This window comes from Artemia franciscana, chromosome 4 (assembly GCF_032884065.1).
Source record: "Artemia franciscana chromosome 4, ASM3288406v1, whole genome shotgun sequence".
NCBI classification, from domain to species: Eukaryota; Metazoa; Arthropoda; class Branchiopoda; order Anostraca; family Artemiidae; genus Artemia; species Artemia franciscana.
In genome coordinates, this window is record NC_088866.1 from 44,912,653 (window position 1) to 44,934,745 (window position 22,093).

General features: G+C 36.3%; 1 protein-coding gene across 4 annotated transcripts in view; it reads right to left on the reverse strand.

Moving 5' to 3' along the window:
* LOC136026482 (integrin alpha-PS1-like) overlaps window positions 1-22,093 on the reverse strand; it is a 220,469-nt gene that overhangs the window by 152,592 nt on the left and 45,784 nt on the right. The gene's annotated exons all lie outside the window — the stretch shown is intronic.

Genomic DNA, 22,093 nt, shown 5'->3' on the forward strand with positions numbered 1-22,093 from the left:
CCCAAATCTTTAAGAACGACTTCTGTAACACAAAGGCCATTTAATTGAAACAATAAGGAGCTTTTTTAAAAGTACTAAAAAAACCAGCTTGTAGAGCGAAGTATTGAGGAGGGGGCAACCCTTCTCATATATGTAACAATTTCTGTTCGTCTTAAGCTTTCATGTTTCTCCTTAGTTTCATTGGAAAAACTTTTTTTGTATTTAATCAATATTCAGGAATTATTTTACTCGATGCGGTTGATACGACTTTCAGCCCTGGAATAAAATACTTTTTTGGTTTAACTTTCTTCATTTTTCATAATTCATGTCACTTTTTTCAATATGCAGATTGAAAGACTTTTTGCGTCTTATAAAACAGTAAAAAACTTTAGCGTAAAGAGTGGGGCGTTGATGAGGAAGCAGCCCCTTTCATATACGAAGTAATTTCTGTTCGTTTTAAGTTTTAATTTCGCTCCTTATTTTCAGTTAAAAAAAACTTGTTTTTTTTATTTAATTTCTGAACGTTCTTGAATCAATGCATATTTTGATTTTGGCTCTCCGCAGAGGAATAATTAAAACGAAATTTGCATATATATTTTTTCTTTTTGGCTAAATGGATTTCTCATAATTTTGAGGAAAAAAGAGCGGGGAAGGAAGCCTAGTTGCCCTCCGATTTTTTGGTCGATTAAAAAGGCAACTAGAACTTTTAATTTTTTACGAATCTTTTTATTAGTAAAAGATATAGCCTACGTAACTTATAAATTAGCTTACGTAAGGAACTTTTGTATTCTCATGTTTTTATTACATATATGAGGGGGTTCGCCCCCTCGTCAGTACCTCGCTCTTTACACTAAAGCTTAAATTTTGTCCCAATTCATTAAGAATGAACCCTGAATCACAAAGCCGTAGAATAAATAGTTGAAATTGCTAAAAATACTTTAGCGTAAAGAGCGGGGTATTAGGAGGGGGTCAGCCCCTCATATGGGTTATAATTTCTGTTCGTTTTAAGTTTTAATGCTGCCCCTTACTTCCAGCTGAAAAAAACTTTTCATATTGATTTTTCATTGTTTTTTTTTTTAAATAATGCTAGTAAATCCTGCGCTCCCTTCATGGAAATTTTCTTCCCCCATGACAAATTTCTAGATGGAAAGTTCCCCCAGTATATCCTCATCTTCTCAACCCCTCCCCCAACCAAAATATTCTCCTGAAAACGCCTGTACACTTCCCAATAACCATTACTATATGTAAGCCCTGGTCAAAGTTTGCAACTTGTAGCCCCTCCCACGGGGACTGTGGGGGAGTAAGTCGTCCCGAAAGACATAGTTATAAGGTTTTTCGACTACGCTGAATAAAATGGCTATCTCAGAATTTTGATCCGTTGACTTTGAGAAAATAAATAGCGTGGTAGGGGGCCTAGGCGCCCTCCAAATTTTTTGGTCACTTAAAAAGGGCACTAGAACTTTTCATTTCCGTTAGAATGAACCCTCTCGCAACATTCTAGGACAACTGGGTCGATACGATCACCCCTGGAAAAAAAACAACAAAAAAACAAACAAATAAACACGCATCCGTGATCTGCTTTCTGGCAATAAGTACAAAATTCCACATTTTTGTAGATAGGAGCTTGAAATTTCTACTAAAGGGTTCTCTGATACGCTGAATCTGATGGTGTGATTTTTGTTAAGATTCTATGACTTTTGGGGGGTTTTTCCCCTATTTTCTAAAAATAACACACATTTTCTCAGGCTCGTAACTTTTGATGGGTAGGACTAAACTTGATGAAACTTATATATTTAAAATCAGCATTAAAATGCAATCCTTTGATGTAGCTATTGATATCAAAATTAGATTTTTTTAGAGATTTGGTTACTATTGAGCCGGGTCGCTCCTTACTACAGTTCGTTACCACGAACTGTTTGATTAAAATATACCAAAACAAAAACGGAGAAGAAAACAAAAATTGAAAAAGGTGAAAGGACAAATATTAATATTGAGATATTAAACAAATATTGTTTTGAAATGTCCTTCCCATAAGTTCGACTAAAGACCCGATTTAACATGACGGCTACACTGTAGATTGCTGTTGGAGTTTCGCCGCAATATGTTGAGTAGGACTCAAACTCTAATGTATATTAACCTTATAGCTTGATGTCTAGCCTTACTGTAGCTTCTACAACTTCATTTTGAGAAGCACTCATCTCGGCAACCCTGTTTCATATGTTAACTTACAAGCCGACAAAAGAATTATAATAAATGGTTTTAGGGCAACAATGAATAGAACAAAGCGAAATTCGACTTAACAAATATTTGATACTTACAATTTGCTAACAGCGATAAGCAGGTAATATTGACAAAATTGCATGATTACAGTGAATACGTGTTTGCAAAGAATGACCCACATCGATTATCTCTGATGACTAATTTGCGGAGTATTGTCAATTGTGGCGTGCTCTATGGCAGCGACTAAGAATTAGGATAAAAGGCTGGGGTTTTATTGGGTTTAATATACTGGATTGAGACATCAATTGATTTCTGTGGCCTACTTTAATCAATAATATGCAACTACGTCTGGCTCTTACCCTGGGTTGGGATAAGATATTTTCTGGGTGGAGGGGCTCTAAATCAGAAAAGAAAACCCGGATTAATCTTAAGGACAAATCCCCCACCCTTGTTCCTATCCGAGCACGAGTGAGATAACTCAGAGTTACAAATGGTAGGCTAATCCAGTTCAACAAATACTAGTTATTATTCATAGGCCTACATTGAACACTATCTTGTAGCCAAAAAGATGAAGCCCAATAACAAGAATACTGGTCTTCTTTCTATATAAATTTATAAATTATACTCTATATTGATGACATATACCGGCAAGCTGTTTTATTCATGGTTCACTTAGATGCGGCTTTTCTGATATTAAATAAAAACAAACAAGTTTTTTCTTCTTCTGAAAGTAAGGAGCAACATATTTAAGAATGACACATGAAACACAAGGGCCATGCACCCACGTGTACCATCTTTCAAAGATCGAAAGGGGGTCAGATGACGAACTTTTTACAAATTAGTCTATTATAAACTAATATTGAATGCTATAATGCTGGTTAAATAAAATTACTACTAAATATGAGGTAGCCACTAAACAACTAATGACAAAGTAAAAGCCACTTAACAACTAACGACAATTCAAAAGACAAACGTAAATTATTCCCAGAAACATGAATTTTTATATAATCCATCAGTAAAATTGCCGACGTTAGCAAATTCCACTCAATCACTAATCAATAGCTCTAAAAATAATCTCGCCACGTTAAACAACGGGTATCTGAAGTGATTTTTCTTATTATACACATTCAGGTTTCCTGTCCTTAGAAGAGAGTATACTATCCGGTTTCTTTGTATACCAGTCGTCCGACAGACTCCTTGGTTAGCACACTAGTGACGAATGCATAAGAGGGGCCTCGACCCCCCCCCCCTGGAAGTCCTAAATTTTCTCAAATTTTTGAGTTCTTCTTATTGAAATTACTAAAAATAAAAAATTGGTGTTGCTGGCTTCCCAGAAATAAATTCTCGTGCCTGCAGTGCACTATTAAAACGGGTAGAAGACAAGTAGGCTTATGCTGGTTTTTGGAAATTGGCAGAGTGAATCCCAATGATATTGATTTATACATTATGAAGAGAAAAGTGCTTAGAAAAATGTTATCCAATCAGACACATGTCATTTAGAGCCATCATCTGTGATTGATAAACATAATTTTTTGTACTGAAATGGCAAACCTACGATTATATATACATGTTCCTTATTATATCGTTCTGTGTTTAGTTCCATTTTCATTGTCGTTAGAGGTTAATGTTCTGTAAATTAATTGTCCATACCGTAAATCTGCAATAATTAAACCTAAGTTATGAACCACAAAAATCGTCAAGAGTCAGAAGCAATAAATTTCAAACATCGCCTCACGTGGGCACCCTACTCGGCAACTTGAACGAATGTCAAGATCACCATTAGTGAAAGTCAGTATCTGGCAATTAAGCAATTTGGCAAAGACTTTCAAAATGATATTACACGCAGGCCAAAGGTTCTTGTGAAAGATGAAGCAGAACAATGATGTTCATTGATCCTCATTCACACATGTCGCCGAAAACGCGGAGCAAATGAAAGAGTCCTTTCTATGGCGGAAAAAAACACGATGAGGAAATTGTAACCCTATTCTATATAAATTTGATAAGAAATTGTTGTTCTTTCTCCCCAAGAGATGTTTAGATGTAAAACTTAAGCGAAAAAACACTTGGAGTTCTCTTGGATAAGTTTCTCTATGAAATAATACAGTAAATGTACTTTTCATAATCCTGTGAAGCTAAAGTGATGTAATACCAGTTTAAATAGCAATATTACAGATATATAACTTTCAAAGTAGATATGTTCAAAGGAAATGTTCTCGCGAGTTAGATTTGCTGTATGCTCTATTCTAGTTTATGTTTTCTTTTCTTTATTTACGTAAAGCTGATATGACCTTTTTGTTTTTATTTTAAGAGTAACAATGACCCAAGTTCTATTTGCCAATTTGGCAAATTAGTTGATGACATATTGGTCAGACTGCTTTTGTTCTGGTGACGATATTTGTTGTCTTTCAAGTACCTTGTAACGGTAACATCATGACAGTATCTGCCCTTTCTTTGCTGCAAGGTCTTTGCGGGATGTGCTTTGGTAAGTAAATACATTCATACCTGCTTTGGTGCCTGGCATCATAGTTCAGCGCGATCTGCAAACTATCCTTTCTTTGCTAGAACGGTTGAAATATTTTATATAGAAAGATATTCTATAGAGAAATTCATATATTTTAGACAAATGTTTTAACTACTTATTTTATTTTGACAATGATAGTAGTTCCTTACGATACAATGTTTACGAAAAAACATTTAGAGTTCTCTTACGTTCGCCACGGCCGTGACCACAGTACCTTTTTTAAACAATCAAAGATTGCAATTGCAATCCAAAGCATGAAGAATGATGCAAAAAAGTATTATGGGGATGGAATTCAAAGCCCAGTCTATTCTAATTTTTTTGGGGTATGAGATACTGATTTCGTGCGGGGCGAAGAGGAAACAAGGACTGCGCCACCAAACGTAATTTTGAAAAGTAATATTTCTCTGATTCTTTTAGAAGAGTGGTTTACCTTATGGTTGCTGGATACCATAAAATCGATCGTAAGCATTCTTAAGCATTCGCTGTAATTTGAAGCATTCTTACTTCATTCATTACAGTAAAAAAATCTTACGTGAGCATCTTACAGCATTCTTAAACGTGGCTTCATTCCTCTTTTTTAGTCGAAACTGGCCAAGATGGCTGTGATAATTCAAAACATATAGTGTTTTTTTTGGCCCACCTCTTTAACTAAGTAAATTCTATCGATTGATTTAATCTGTATTATGAAATTTATATATTTCAACTTTTTTCCCAAAATGTGTATAGACCGCATATATCCTCTTTTCCTACTTATAGAAAAGAATATGTTCCCTTTTTACTAACAAAAATATCAGGGATAGGAAACTTCTGATAATGATCACCTGAATTACTGTGTATACGGATCGACATGCACGTCCTTAATAGTCAACTAAGAACATTTCTCATCTATCCACTATTCTGTCAAATTGATGTTATTTGACATAAAGACTTATGACTTACTGCCGCCAAAGATGTTGAAATGGGTAAAAAAAAAAACAAGGTAAAACCAACCCAGATGCACCGGCCATACCACATCAAGGCGTGAATTAATGGACCAAATTATGAATTATACAGGGGCGGATCCAGGAGCAGGGGGGCCTTAGCCCCCCAGATTTTTCTGGCACCCTCATTCGCATTCCGTTCTTTTTGCCTTTTTAAAATCTTTTTTTAAGTAAACTTGTCAATTCAATCAATTATTCGTAGCTGTTTTACCCAATTGACAAAAAACAAGAGCCAAGAGCTCATATGGCACTTATGACGAGGTCGAAAGAGCCAAGGGCCAAGAGCACATATGGAATGAGTTCTAGCAAAATTATAAGAATCAAAAGATTGATTTAAAAGGAAAATCAGAGACTTAATGTCGGTCGGAATTTAAAATAAGAGTTCTGAGACACGAGGTCCTTCTAAATATCAAAATTCATTAAGATCCAATCACCCACTTGTAAGTTAAAAATACCTCATTTTTTCTAATTTTTCCTCTCCCTTCAGCCCCCCTAGATGGTCGAATTGCGGAAAACAACTTTATCAAGTCAATTGGTACATGTCCCCGACATGCCTACCAATTGACGTCGTCCTAGCACGTCCAGAAGCACCGAAATCACAAAGCACTGGACCTTGGCACGTGCGCAGGGGGGCCTTCGGGCCTGCCCCCCCCCGAAACTTTGCGAAATGTTTAATTTCCCAATGGTTTCTTAGGATTTCTGGCAAAAGTAGGACATTTATTACGAATCTAGATACATGTGTGAAGCCTGTTTTGGGGGATTTTACAGCATGCCATTATCCGTTCAAGTCACTGCCCAATTATTAACCCCTTTTCTGTCTAACTTTTTACCCTCTTTGAAGTAATTAGCAATTCTGCTGTTATTATTATTTTTTTTTTGTAAGCAGAGTTTGCTTTCCACAGCAAAATAGAATTATCCTTGATATTAGGGTGTTTATCCCCCTCCTTTTCAGGATAAAGTACAGCTTTTAATGGATCAATTTTGGAAACTATCATTTTTCATTTAAATCTACGTTTTTGCAATAAAAGAATTACCCCCCACAGAATCCATATTGCAATGTTAACCCTAAAATTTCCCTTTCAGTGGGATATAATAGATTAATCACTGGTTCTAAATCGTTATGAACATAACATGAGCCTAAAACATACTTTTGAGGCTTCAATCTTCTTCCCCCCCATCCGCTACAACACTACAGATTAATGTTAATCTGCATTTCCCGATATACCTGCTTTTTGCATTACTAAATAAAAAATGCTACTTTATATCTGCTGTTTCGAAGGTTTTGCCCCCCCCCCGAAAAAATTCCTGCGTACGTGCCTGACTTGACCCCCTCCTAACTTCCCCAAAGAGAGCGGATTCAGACCGATTATGTCAATCACGTATCTAGGACTTGTGCTTATTCTTCCCACCAAGTTTCATCCCGATCTCTCCACTCTAAGCGTTTTCCAAGATTTCCCGTTTACCCCTCCAACTCCCCAATATCACTGGATACGACTGGGATTCAAAATAAGAGCTCTGAGACACGAGGTCCTTCTAAATATCAATTTCATTATGATCCAATCACCCATCATAAGTTAAAAATAACTACATTTTTTTTTAATTTCTCCTCTCCCTCAAGCTCCCCAGATGGTCGATCCAGGAAAACGACTATTATCAAGTTAATTTGTGCAGGTCCCTGACACGCCTACCAATTTTGATCGTCCTAGGACGTCCAGAAGCACCGAACTCGCCAAAGAACTGGAAATCCCCCCAACTCCCTCAAAGAGAGCGGATCCGTTCCAATTATGTCAATCACGTATCTGCAACTTGTGTTGACTCTTCCCATCAAGTTTCATCCCGATATCTCCACTCTAAGCGTTTTCCAAGATTTCTGTTTCCCCCCTTCAACTTCTATGTCCCTGAATCCAATTCAAACCGAAAATAGAACATCTGAGTCGTAAGATCTTTCTATATATCAAGTTTCATTAAGATTCGATCACCCATTCGTAAGATAAAGATACCTCAATTTTCACGTTTTCCAAGATTTCCGGTTTCCACCTCCAACTCCCCCCAATGTCACTGGATCTGTTGGGATTTCAAATGAAAGCTCAAAAGCACAAGATCTTTCTAAATATCAAATTTCATTAAGATCTGATCACCCGTTCGTAAGTTGAAAACACCTCATTTTCTTATTTTTCCGAATTAACCCCCCCTCCCAACACCCCCAAAGAGAAAGGATTGGGTCCAGCTATGTCAGTCGCGTATATTGGACTTGTGCTAATTCTTCCTACTAAGTTTCATTCTGATCATTCCACTTTAAGCGTTTTCCAAGATTTCCAGTCCCCCTCCCCCCAATGACACTGGATTCGATCGGGATTTAAAATAAGAGATCTGAGTTACGAGTTCCCCCTAAATATGATTTTTTTTAAGATCCGATCACTCCTTCGTAAGTTAAAAATACCTCTTTTTTATAATTTTTCAGAATTAACCCCCCCCAACTCCCCCAAAGAGAGCAGATCTATTCCGGGTATGTCAATCACGTATCTAGGACTTGTGTTTATTTTCTCACCAAGTTTCATCCCGATCCCTCCACTCTAAGCATTTTCCAAGATTTTAGGTTCCCCCCGTAACTCTTCCCAATGTCACCGGACCCAGTTGGGATTTAAAATAAGAGCTCTGTTACACAATATAAATCTAAATATTAAATATCATTAAGATCCGATCACCCGTTCGTAAGTTAAAAACACTTCATTTTTTCTAATTTTTCCGAATTAACGGTCACCCCCACACCCCCCAGATGGTCGAATCGAGGAAACGACTATTTCTAATTAATTCTGGTCCGGTATCTGATATGCCTGCCAAATTTCATCGTCCTAGCTTATCTGTTAGTGCCTAAACTAACAAAACCGGGACAGACAGACAGACCGACCGACAGAATTTCGATCGCTATATGTCACTTGGTAAATACCAAGAGCCATAAAAACAAAGCTTTCATATGAATGTAATGAGAAAAGTTGAAACTTAAAACGAACAAAAACTATTTATATTCAGCCGGTTTAGTATAGGCCTATATCTGTAAAATTAGCATAAAAATTTTTGATTGTTGCTATCTTTCCCCTATTATTACGAACATGGAAACTCATGACGAAGATGAATCAATTTTTCTTAGTGTTAAACGTTCGATAGACGTTCGGTAACACCGGAAGTTATAGCTATTTGTCTACTCACAATTACACATTGAAATATAGGTTTGTAGCTAAAAGTTCAAAATGGATAAAAATAAAAATCTGGACAGGAGCAGATATTTTGGTAAAATATCCAAAAATACCCAGGAATAGAAAGGTAAGTTTCAACGAATAATAAACCCCCTCCGCTCTAAAAAAAATTCTTGATTTTACTTTTTGACTAATTAAATAGCGAATGGGACAATAGGGTTTTCGTGTGAATAAATCTATCTATATATTTATTTTAACTATATGACTAATTTGGTTGAAATTAGATGAATGAAAGAATTAAAAGCAATTTAGGCCAGGAACAGATCCATTGGGTTGGACGGGACGACCCTCCCCCAGGACACTTCTGGCACCCTTATTCCGTTCGTTTTTCTTTTTTTTTCTTTTTTAAAATAAACTTGTCAATTTGGTGCCCACCTCGAATCTCATTGGCGCCTTTGGTCCAGTGGTCCCCGCGCCCAAGATTTTGCTCTTGATCTGTTAGAGATTCAGATATAGAACTGCTCAGACGATCATTTTACAAATCATTTCGTCATAAAATTATAAGATAAACCTCGTTTTCAGGAGAAATTAATCATATAATTAAACTTGCTTGATAGATCTTCATCTTCAGATCGTGTTTTATTTTTTTCCTTTTTCGGCAGATTTTCTCAAGTGCACGTCAATTTATGGTACCGTTTCTGTGCGTCAATGATGGGGGTATCATAAGGCAACTTACAAAATTAATTCATGGTAAGAAGGAATTTTTTGAACTGCCCCAGCCTCCTCCCAACTAAAAAAAATCCTTAATTTTAGTTTTGTGACTAATTAAATAGCGAATGGCCCAATAGGGCTTTCGTGTGATAAATCTATCAATTTATTTATTTTAACTATATAGCTAATTTGGTTGAAATTGGATGAATGAAAGAGTTAAAAGCAATTTAGGTCAGGAACAGATCCATAGAGTCGGAGGGGGCGACCCTCTCCCTTAGACACTTCTGGTACCCTTATTCCGTTTTTTTCTTTTTTTAATCGTTTTTAAAATAAACTTGTCAATTTGGTGCTCACTTCGAGCCACATTGGTGCCCTTGGTCCAGTACCCCCCCCCCCCCCAGATTTTTTTCTAGATCCACCCCTAGAATTATATGAGTATTTTTTAAAGTTCTTCTTTCTAGCTCTCCCAGTCTGATTCTTCTGTCCAGGACCGTGCTCATGAATTTTGTTCAGGGAAGGGGGGTGGGCAATTTTTTTTTTATTCGATCAATTTAAGGTTTTTTTGCACTTGCATTTTTAAGCTCATTTTACGAGTCGGAGAAACATTTTTTTTAGCTTTTTAAAGAAATTGTCATTTTACTTGCATTTTTGCGAATAATATATATATATATATATATATATATATATATATATATATATATATATATATATATATATATGTGTGTGTGTGTGTGTGTGTGTGTGTGTATATATAATATACATGTACATATATGCATTCATAAATTGTATACGGTAGGCGCGTAGTTCTGAGGCAGGCTCAATTTGCAAAAAAAAAACACGCAAAAAGTGGGTGGATCATATGAACAGTGAAGTAACAAATGCAAAAAATTTGAGATTTCAGGGGGGGCTCAAGCCCAAATACCCATCTTGCGTCTGTGCCAGTTAAAATGAGAACCTATTTCCCCAGGTTTCCAGTTCAACTCATCAAATGAGTTCAACGAAAAGGAATCCTTGGTGAACTATTTACTTCAAACATACTTATGTACATACTTATTGTACATACATATGTACTAAGTATGTATATATTGTACATACTTATGGAATAATTATGAAATGAAGAAAATATGCTGGAAATGTCATTACACATACGCATTCAGTTTGCGAAATAGAAAAAAAGTAGACAGGGATGCGCATAATTTAATATGAGCGTTCTGGACAACCCTCGGCTACGAAGACAGATCAGTCAGGCTCCTTGCTGACATGGATGGTATTTCTTGATCACACTACCATCTGCAGGGGGGATCTGACATAACTGAAACCTAATTGTTTTGATTTCACCATCAGCTTGTTCATCAGACAACGAGCAACCCCTGTGGATATAGTATCTTTCATCTTATGAGTTGCACACTCCAATCATATTCCGTTGCATAAAAAGACGATCTTGGACCTTGAATTCTAATTAAGATGTAAACATACACTTGGTCTAAATGAGAAAAGGACAGGGGCTTATACCCAACCTGCCGCTTTATAACTATACCGCTATAAAAAAAATAAAAAAACACGGAAAGTGCATCGCCGTCCCTAGCCTGTCACCATTTGCGTAGGCTAAAGTATAAGGGACGAGAGGGCCGGGCCCCGCTCCCCCTAATAAATGATTTGGAGGAGGTCAGTGGCTTCCCAAGAAACTTGGGATCAACGGCCTGAATTCATAAAAATGTTGTTTCAGATTCATATGACAATAGAACACAAACTGTAGGTTTCTCCTACAGTTTTTATTTTTCTATTTAAGTCGCCCGCTTCTTTGTTCTTTTTTCCAATCGTTACCCTCCCTCACGAAAATGTTGGACCTCTTTCGAATTAAAACTTGACGAACCCAACTCCTTTAGGGTCCTCTTATTTACTAGGACAAATACTTATGAATGTAAATATAGTTTGTGTTCCATTGTCATATGAATCTGAAACAGAATTTTCAAAGATTCGGTCCCAGGGAGGTACCCAGAATAAAGGTCCCTTTGAATATGTGCCCTTTTCCCTCCCTAAATCTCAAGTTGATTACGATTATCCACATAATGTCTTTAATTTGACAAAATTGGCCCGTGACATACTTTGACATAGTTGTTTTTGAATCTACGCCCCTTTTCGCAATAAATTCTTGCGAAAGTTTCGCCCCATTTTTTTATTTCTTACATCGTAGATTGCAAGACTAACCTTATATGTGGCGCAGAGATACTCAATGTTGTATCCTGCATTTTAAAGAAGTATAAACAGTAGCCTACAAAATTGTATGGTTTAGGGTTTCGATTTTTCCAGGGGGTAGGTTCGTCAATTGTGTTAAATAACTTGTTTATTTTAGACAACTTTTTAACAGAGTGGACAGGGACCAAAAGGTCAATGTTGTCGCACCTGTTCCAAACTAGGAAGAGTCGGGTCATGTTAAGATTTTATGTCGTTCTTTTTAATGGTAATAACGATGAATATTGTTCTAAAAAAGCATTTTCGAGCCACTTTCTCGCAGATTATAAATATACAAAGGATCTGTGATGTATATATTTCACCGTTGTTAGATGTGTGTATTGATTGTTCATAAATTTCTTTAAAACTGAAAACAAATTAAAAAAATGAGGCTATTTTCATTAAAAATGAAAAAATGCCTCCCTAACTTTTTTAGCTAAATTTCCCCCTTCCCCACAGGTTTGCGAGTTGAAACCACTGCTGAAGACCTGACATCATAGAATACATGTAAATGTGCGGGATTTTTTTTTTTTTTTTGGCGGGGGTCGATAATAAAAAAAATGGTAATTTTATTTCATAATTTTATAAGTGCCCAAGAATTTCATTAGATTTGAGTAAAAAAGCAAAGAATGGGGGGGGTGTCCTATTCCAGCCTTGCGTACATCCCTGCACATCACAAATTTAGTACATGCATATGATGGTAAAAAGGAGTGACACAAGGGTAAAGGCAGAAACGCACCATAGAAAACCGGTAGACAAAAATGTATTATTCTTTGAAGATCCATTTCAAGTGAAAGTCTGTGAAAAAATATAACAGTAGTCTAAGCCAAAACCACCGCTTTTTATTTTCTTTCTTTGTCATTAACGAATTTACAGTTGAATAAACTAACAAGGTCATGCGACAAGTTAACATCTATTAAAAATCAATGACAATTGACGCACTTTTGATCTTTACTCCAGTTGCCTGTTGTATAGTTTTGAAAAGTGAGAGTTAAACTGCAGGTTATATTTAGTAAAGAAAAAAATGTCAATGAAAAATTTAACTTATTGATGTCCCGGGCATTCATATTTTTAATTTTTGCTCTCAGAAATCTCTAGAAACCATCACAAAATACTGTAGGCACAGTTTTTAGTTAATTTTTTTTTAATCACAGTAGCTCAAAAGGTAAAAATCATTTTTGTGTCCTTAATTAGCTCCAACGGGTTGATTTTGTATTATTGTTGAGGGTGTTTTTACCTAGATTTTTTTTTAACAGTTAAGATTAAATTTCGAAGTAGACCAATAGGCAAAAACTAGCCAAGGTTAACAGTACTGATCATAAATTCTTGCGGAACTTATTGCTGAAATAATACAGACCTAATGGGTAAAAAAATGTTAATTAATTAACTATGGACGTATGTAGGACGTGGAGGGCCTTTGGATTCTGCGAACTGTAGATTTCACTATTTCCTGCATAATAGTCCATAAGTTTCATTTATTTCGCCTGTTTTCATTTTATTCTTATATTTTGCTCCACCCTCCAAACGACTACCTTAGAACAATAGAAGGGAGCAGTGGATGCAGCCAGTCATTCTTATACAAGATTCTGATCAAGCATGAATGGAATAATTTGTTTGGAGGAGGGGCATTTTAAAAACGCAAGAAAATGTAATGAGCTATAGGGAAATGTAAAAATCTTAAGTTTCGGGGATATGTGGGTAAGGGTTTGAATATCCCCCTATGTTCCTTGGTCTAATCCTCGGGTAAGAATAGGAGGATATGTCACGAAAGAGGTGGAGGAAAAATTATAAAAGGCACATTTTAGGCAATATTTCCCAATACCATAAGGAGAGGGGAACTTAGGACCAATTTTAAGGTGAATTTTTATCGAAGATTTCGTTATCCGAAATGTTGAACCCCATCTAAAAGAAATTCTTAAACATATCTGGTCGTATAACTGAATATCTATTATAGTTATTAGAACTTTTTGATATTATTTATAATTATTATAATTATTAGAGCATCAGATACTTTTTGATATTTTTAAAGCGCGGTCAATAATCACAAAAATCTAGCGACATTACGTTCATTTTCTCTGGTTTGACTTAGACACACAAACAATTTCTTTTAAAAAAGTAACAAATAATAGCGACCCAAACCACTGAAGGACCTACAGTCACCGCGAAATTGTACTGTAGCAACGCTGATAATGAAACCGAAGGACTGCCACTTAAAAATCATACCAACCAGGTGGTGCGCCGAAACCAGGACAGATTTGTGCCAGATGCGGATTCTTCACACGCCTGGTGTGAAGAAGTGGTGGAAGTATAAAACGCGTGGCAAGTGGCATCAATTAGAAGGAAAAGAAGCCAACGTTCTCAAGACTTTTTGGACCCCCTAGATTTTAAAAAATACCTTTTTTTATGTATTTTTATTGAAAAATGTATTTTTGGTATTTTCATTGCAAAAATAAAAAAAAAAGACTAATTTGTCGTCCACCAACCCCAATTCTCATGAATGGACGCTACTGCGCGTGGCGGGGCAAACAGCCCTTCAAGATGTACATCAAATTGCAGAGTGGATAGCCCCTTGAATGAAAACGTCCAGTCATACAGTTATAGGACAAACTACGCAAGCACAAGTTAATTCTTGAACACTTAATGCGTACTGCATCTTAAACATAATATTTATATAGCTTGTGTAAAAGTATACAAACTTCAGCTTCATGGTAAAGTATTTAATCAGGATAAGGCGTTTTCAATTGACACCTCTTATACAAAAGTATGATTAGCACCTAATTGAGAAGTTTTTAGGAGTATTTTTCGGTCACCTGCGAAATTTATGACGTGCTTATGAAAACTGTTATTCGTAGATAGATGTCACCTCATTAAAACATTTTGAGGCTATTTATTTAAAAAATGGATAGATACATCAGCGTTTCTGACGTGGAAAAGAACTGCACGTAGAAAGACTGGATATGTCTTTTAGACTTAGGGTAGGCTCTCACCATGGCCTTACCCTGAATTTTTGTTTGTAAGTGTAGGGTAAGGGGAGGTTGGTCACCGAAATAATTTTTCCTTTGGGAAGAGCTACCGAAACAATGAAGAAGCAGGGGTTTGCCTTTCGTGGAATTTGTCTAACGGTCTCAAATGATTTTTTAAGTGTATTTTTTAGACCAATATATAAGTCGCAGAAATACTTCAGTTTTTAAGGGGAAATATTTTTTTAGCTGTATTTTAAATTCCGACTGACTAGTCGGATAACTAATTATTGGGGTAGTTCATTCTTGACCCACTTCTCTGTTTCTTCGCACCCCGGTTCTCACAGAAACCACATTCTATTTTGGTAGCCAAATTTATCATAGTTTAACAAAAACTAAGCTTTTCGGTGGGCGAATATTCGGTTCCTTCGCATTTCAGCTCAAGGCTAAAACATTCGTTTCTGTGGCCGGCAAATTCGTGTAAGAAATAACTAAAAGCTTCCCTGTTATGCAGAGTCAGAAAATGTTATATCAGTGTTCGTTTAAGATTGGTTATCAAATAAGTCTGAAAAGAAAACTGTTACAAAGACATTATTTTTGCTTTCTATCAGACATAGCCTACGAGCAAGAGTTAATATAGAATCGTTGCTTTATCCTTTGGGCTTGAAAACATTCAATTGACTTCGATATTCTAACTACAAGTAGTAGGCTACCAACACAAACAATATTATTCCCAATAATTATGTTACATCTATTTATATTTTAAGGATCAAATTCCCTGCCCCCCCCTAACTATGCATATGCCTGTTTTCCCAGTCAACAAATGGAAAAGTCACCTTTAACATAGATTTGTCCATGTTAAAGAATGTGTCTGGTTTCTAATCCATTACAATCAAAAATCATATAACCTCATGGGTTTATTACATTATATATTCAGATACATGAGCAGAGATAGGCACGGGCGAATCTCCAGCATTTTACTGGGGGATCAAGAAGGACCATATCTGGATAGTCAAGGCGCATGTGCTATAAAATAATTTTTTCACCAAATTATTGGGAGGGGGACACTGCCCCCTTGAACACCCCAAACGACATCCCTTGAGATAGGGCATTATGGTTTTTACCCCCCCCCCCCTTGGCAAATCAAATTTGTATGGTGCTTCCCTAGAATGTCTTATAATTTCCCAGCAATTCATCTATTTTCCCCCGTTTTTAAAACGAATTAAATAAAAAAACAAGTTTTTTTTAGTGAAAGTAAGGAACGACATTAAAACTTAAAACGAACAGAAATTACTCCGTATATGAAAGGGGCTTTTCCTCTTCAACGCCTAGCTCTTTACGCTAAAGTTTGGCTCTTTCTCTTAACTCTACTTCTTAAAACAGTAAAAAAAACTTTAGCGTAAAGAGCGGGGCGTTGAAGAGGAAAAGCCCCTTTCATATACGGAGTAATTTCTGTTCGTTTTAAGTTTTAATGTTGCTCCTTACTTTCATTTAAAAAAACTTGTTATTTATTTAATTTCTGGACGTTTTTTAATTAATGCATGTTTTGATCTTGGCTCTCCGCACATAAACAATTAAAACGAAATTTGCAAATTAATTTTTTTTTTTTTTGGCTAAATGGATTTCTCATAGTTTTAATCGAAAGATTTTGAAAAAAAAGGAGCGAGGGAGGAAGCCTAGTTGCCCTCCAATTTTTTTATTACTTAAAAAGGCAACTAGAACTTTTAATTTTTAACGAACATTTTCATTAGTAAAAAATATACATAATTTACGAACCAATTTACGTAACTAACTTCTATATTTGTATGTTTTTATTGCGTATATGAGGGGGTTCACCCCTCGTCGATACCTCGCTCTTTACACTAAAGCTTAAATTTTGTCCCAATTCAATAAGAATGACCCTTGAATCACAAAGGCCGTAGAAAAAATAGTTGAAATTACTAAAAATACTTTAGCGTAAAGAGCGAGGATTTACGAGGAGGAAAACCCCTCATATGCGTAATAATTTCTGCTTGTTTTAAGTTTTAATGCTGCTCCTCACTTTCAGTAGAAAAAAAAACTTTTCATATTTATTTTTTCATTGTTTTTTTAAATAATACTAGAAAATCCTGCAACCCCTTCATTGAAAGTCTCTTCCCCCATGAGAAGTTTTTCCATAAAAAGATCCTCCCACGTAACCCATCACCTAAACTTTCCCTACCAAACCCAAAAAATCCCCCTAAAAACGTCCTTACACTTCTCAGTAACCATTACTATATGTAAACACAGGTCAAAGTTGGTAACATGCAAACCCTCCCACGGGGACTATGGGGGAGTAAGACGTCCCCAAAGACATCGTTACTAGGTTTTTCGACTATGATGAATAAAATGACTATCTCAGAATTTTGATCCGGTGACTTTGGGGAAAAAATGAATGTGGGAGGGGGCCTAGGTGCCTTCCATTTTTTTGGTCACTTAAAAAGGGCACTAGAACTTTTAATTTTCGTTAGAATGAGCCCTCTCGCGACATTCTAGGAATACTGGGTCGATATGATCACCCCTGGAAAGAAAACAATAATAAAAAAACAAAAAACAAATAAACACTTATCCGTGATCTGTATTCTGGCAAAAACTACGAAATTCCACATTTTATAGTTAGGAGCTTGAAACTTCTGCAATAAGGTTCTCTGATGTGCTGAATCTGATGGTGTGATTTTCGTTATGATTGTATGACCTTTAAGGGGTGTTTCCTCCTATTTTCGAAAATGAGGCAAATTTTCTCAGACTCGTAACTTTTTATGGGTAAAACTAATCTTGATGAAACTTATATATTTAAATGCGACCTCACTTCCCAATCACTAACCGATTAGGGTGTAGAAAATATTGATCGTTCACAGGATTTCCCCAAATTTTGTTTACATGGAGGGTTAACCCCTACCTTCAGTTTGAATACAAGGGGGAGTTCGAGATCATTTGGACAGCTGATTCAATAATCGGCGTTTTCTGTTCATCTGCTGCTAAACATATTGAAAGATAGTCAATATCCCTTTATGCCATGCTTGTCATTAGATACCTTCATCTTACATTGATTGATGACCACTTTTTGCTGTTTTACAAGACAGTTGAAAACCTTGTTTTTCTGTGACATGAGTGACATGCCAATTCCAATTTACGAGATTTCTTTGTTATTGTTTTTTTTGTCAAGGACTATGACATCAAGTTGTCATCAGTGGCATAATATTTTATTTGCAATATAGGTAATAAATTACTGCTGGCGTTCTTAAAAAAACAAATAAAAGAAATTTCTTGTTCTGAATTATTGGTACATTTTTCTGATGGGTGAAACGCAACAACAGACACGTTTATGTTTTTCGGTGGGGCACAACTTCATAAGAACGCGAATTAAATGGAAAACATGTAAAAAATACAGAAAAATTCGTAAAAATCTTGACATTCTAGGCAGGGCACCAATTAGGCGGGGGTACAACTTGTCTTCTATGTTTTAGTCCACTTATTTTTTTTTTTTTTTAAATAGCAAAACTGCCACCACCAGATTCAAAATAATACATTATTGTTATCTTTCTTTCAAAAACAAAGAAACATTTGACCCCATCTCCTCCTAAGTTGTTACGAATAGTTTCCGTAACTCAGGGGGACAGCAAAGGAAGGGTCGCCGATCGGGTGGGGTGGGGATAATTACCCCCTTTAAGTTTTCATCCCTTCAGATTTCGAGAAATATATCTTTTTGCACCTTCTTTTCAAAAATCAAAAAAATACTTTCCCCCCTCACGTTTTCATGAATTGTAATTTTCAAAGGGTCCCTCCACCGTATGTGCCAAAAAGTGTTTTTTCTCGATGGATCTAAATTCATCAGCAACTCTAGAAGAGGAAGAACAATGGGTTTAGAATAATTTAATGGCTTAAAAAGTGTGGTTCCAAAGCAAGGGCATGACTAGGATTTTTGTTGGATTTTGTTTTTGGATTTTGGACAAAAACATTTAAAGAGAATCAAATTTTATTTATATTACCTTTGTTACGTTTTTACGAGTCGGACAAAATCTTGGAGGTGGGTAAATCATGAACCATCCCCCAACCAACACCTCCCCTCCATCCCCTGGATACGGTCTTGCCCGAGAGGAACATTGTTTTTAGATCATTTTTTAGATTAGATCAACCATAAAGAAGTATTGTACTAACATGAGTTAAACTCTTTCATGATAGCAAATTTTAGACTCCAGTTCAAGATAGCATAGCTCTTATTGAGCACACTTTCTAAGGGAAAATCTGGTGTCTGGGTTAATTTCGGTTAAGCGATAACGGTTATGTTCTTACGGGCCTTCATGATAAGGTATCAAATAAAAATTTTGCAGATCTCTCAAGATCTCTCAGATCTAAGATCTCGCACAAATAATCTAACTTCTAGGGATACTCTTTTATTAAAAAACAATCATTAGTTAAACATGTAGAACTGAATCAAAGCAAGGTAATAAGAAAAATAACTTGAAAATGAAGGACTAAATAACAATAGTGTATTACTATAGTTAATTTATCAATTTTCATTTTGGCACAAATCTTGATTATTACAGTGAATACTCGTGAGTCTAGTGAGCTTACCGTTCAGCTAATTCCCAGGAAACATCTCAGTTTTAGATACTAGGTGAGCACACTGTGTCGATAGCACACTTTCTAAGGGGAAATCCGGGGTTTCGGTTAATTTCGGTTAAGTGATAGCGGTTACGCCCTTACGGGCCTTCATGATAAGGCATCAAGTACAAATTTTGCAGATTTCTCAAGACGGGCACAAATAATCTAACTTCTAGGGATACTCTTTTATTAAAAAAAAAACAGTCATTATTTAAACGTGTAGAACTGAATCAAAGCTAGGTAATAAAAAAGATAACTTAAAAAATGAATGATAAAATAACAATAGCGCATTACTATAGTTAATTTATATATTTTTATTTTGGCACAATTCTTAATTATTACAGCGAATAACAATGATTCTAGTGAGCTTACCGTTCAGCTAATTCATCTCAATTTTAGAAAATCTCAATTTTAGATACTAGGTGAGGCAGAAAACGCCTGATCCTGCTGCAAATTCATGTTACAATTGCAAATAGACTATATGCAATTTTTCGCAATTACATAAGGTATGAATTTGACAGCTTTTTCTTCTGACGAAAAACTATTTTTGCAGGGTGGTACTTGCATGAATTTGTTGGATGAGCTGAACCCCTTTCTTTGGATAAATGTCTACGACAGCCCGTGCTTTTTCTAGCTCATATTGATAAGCTTCAGTGAGTAATTTCGATCACGATTTTTTGGCAATTTTCCCGTTGAATAATTATAAACACCGCCAAGGCCCTCCGCCGTAAGTTTTAAAGTAGCAGCATGGAATGCGCACTGCGGATCTACTATGGATCTCAGACTTGCATAAAAGGATTTAGTACATAGAACAGCGTTAATCATCCCGCAATGGCCCTTAGGCTATGTACCCTGTGTAGAAGTTGACATTCAAAAATGACTGAAAAGTTGAACGCATTTTTACAGCTACGCTCTGTGTGATTCTCATAAGGTTTTGAAGATGAACCTTCTTTTTTTTGCCAGGAAAGCAAATTTATTCTCCCACGTTACAACATTTTAAGCTATCCGCAAATTTGTGTTTTTTTTTTAGAGAGCACGCCTGAAGTCTCATCTGTTATCCCTATGAGTATCCTTGATTCTGCTTCATTACAACTCTGCTGTTTTCAACAACGGCCTGAAGAGCTGTACCCTTTAAGATATAAAAACCTACAAAATGTCCCGATCCCCTTAGGAAAAATCCTGATCAGCCCCCCCCCGAAGTAAAACTGAAAGTGTTTCTAAAGTTTGCTAGGGTTGATTTAAATATTCATCAAAGATTACGGGACATTTAGCCTAGTACGATTGTCCATAGGCTATAATTTGTATACTTTTCTTTCTCTTTTTCCAATTTAGTTCACCTCCGGAACAATTTCCTGCGCGCACGTAAGCAGTCAAGACCTTGAGGGACAACAAAAGAGCTCCTGGAGGGAATTAACTCCCAACTTAAGATTCAGCTCCTTAAATTTTACAATAAACAGGTTCTTCCCCCACGAAAAGTTTCTGTTTTTAAATTAATGTTTTATAAGGCCTAGTATAATTTTGCTATAATTTGAAAGCTCAGATTCAGCTTTATCCACATATCAAATTCTGTTTTTGAAATTTACGCTGTCTTTTTTTCCAGATGAAAGAAAAAACATTTGAAAGGTTAAGACGTCAGAAACAGGAGAATCGTCCTGTTTTTCCAGAAAGTTTAGATTATTCTATGTAGTTGTGTTGCAAGTTACAGAGGCGGCATTGCCACAAAGTCGCATGTTCTAAAGGGGTTATAAACTTTTCATGATCCAAAACTTAAGCTATCAGCTAAACAATTAAACGAATGGTATAAAATAAAGTACGCCCAAATCTGGATCAAGGGGCTAGACACTGACTATCACAATTTGTACACACCTTAGTACCGCCACCTAGCCTTAAGCGTCAGCCCTATATGCCCCAGAACCTTCCTTTGCCACTGTGTCCACAATACCAATCCTCTCGTAGCGATGCTGCATCGGGCACGCAGATTGAGTTTTATCCTGAGTCCTCATATACAGCGTTTTGGAGAAATCGTAGTGATTTTGCGGATTGAGGACGAATTTTTTACCAGCCTTATTGCGAAAAAATACACATCTGCATGCGTTAAAATTTTTCAATGCATACGTTCTCAGGACTCTTTTGAATGGATAATTTTTAACAGAGCTAAGAACTCCAATGGCACTTGTGACGAGGTCGGAAGAGCCAAGAACTCATACGGTATGAGCTCTAGCAAAATTCAAAGAATCAATAGATTGCTTTAAAAGGAAAATCAGAGGCTTAATGCCGGTCGGGATGTAAAATAAGAGCTCTGAGTCACGGGGTCCTTCTAAATATCAAAATTCATTAAGGTCCGATCACCCATTCGTAAGATACATCGTTTTTTCGTTTTTCACGTTTTCCAAGAATTCCAGTTTCCCCCTCCAACTCCCATCAATGTCACCGGATCTGGTTGGAATTTAAAATAAGAGCTCTAAAGCACAAGATCCTTCTAGATATCAAATTTCATTAAGATCTGATCACCCGTTCATAAGTTACAAATACCTCATTTTTTCTAATTTTTCCGAATTACCCCCCCCCCCCAACTCCACCAAAGAGAGTGGATCCGGTCCGGTTATGTCAGTCACCTATCTTGGCCTTGTGCTTATTCTTTCCGCCAAGTTTCATCCTGATCTCTCCGCTTTA